The following is a 702-nucleotide window of genomic DNA, read 5'->3' as shown; positions in this document are numbered from 1 at the left end:
CTCTTGTCTTGAAGAATTCCCAATGTAATTAGCTTGTTCCCAATCAACTTCTTCCTCTGTATTTGACTTAGCCTGTGTTGATGGTTGGGTGTGGATTGCTGCTACTTGGCAATCATCTTGTTCTGAGCCAAAATTGCATCCATGTTGTTCAGCTCCATGACTCCTCTATTGTTGCTTCTCCCAGATGCATAGAAATATTCATTGTTAGCCACTGATTCAATGACATCAATGGCTTCCTCAATTGTCTTCTTCTTGTTGAGAGAGCCTCTAGAAGATTGGTCTACAGCTTTCTTGGATTCATATGACGGTCCTTCATAAAAGATATGCAACTGTACCCATTCATTGAACATATCAAGAGGGCACCTCCTTGTCAAATCCTTGAATCTCTCCCATGCCTCATAGAGGGTTTCACCATCCTACTGCCTGAATGTTTGAACCTCTGCTCTCAACCTATTGACTCTTTGTGGAGGGTAGACCCTTGCCAAGAATTTATTTACTACATCTTTCCAAGTTGTGAGGCTCTCCTTTGGAAATGATTGTAGCCACTTGGATGCTTTATCCCTGAGAAAGAATGGGAACAGAAGTAACCTGTAGGCATCAGTGTGAACACCATTTGACTTTATTGTATCATAGATCCTTAGGAATGTAGTGAGACGCTGATTTGGGTCTTCTTGGGCACTTCCTCTGAATGAACAATTGTTT

At 41.6% G+C, this 702-nt stretch overlaps 1 non-coding gene across 1 annotated transcript; it reads left to right on the top strand.

The window, feature by feature from the left end:
- The first annotated feature begins 345 nt into the window (after positions 1–345).
- LOC127743733 (small nucleolar RNA R71) lies at positions 346–452 on the top strand. The gene has a single exon (XR_008005117.1). It is a non-coding gene; the product is annotated as a small nucleolar RNA R71 (small nucleolar RNA).
- Positions 453–702: the final 250 nt, after the last annotated feature.

The sequence above is a fragment of the Arachis duranensis genome, chromosome 10 (genome assembly GCF_000817695.3).
Source record: "Arachis duranensis cultivar V14167 chromosome 10, aradu.V14167.gnm2.J7QH, whole genome shotgun sequence".
NCBI classification, from domain to species: Eukaryota; Viridiplantae; Streptophyta; class Magnoliopsida; order Fabales; family Fabaceae; genus Arachis; species Arachis duranensis.
Note: the sequence above shows the minus strand (reverse complement) of the source record. Positions and strands in the feature narration are given on the sequence as shown.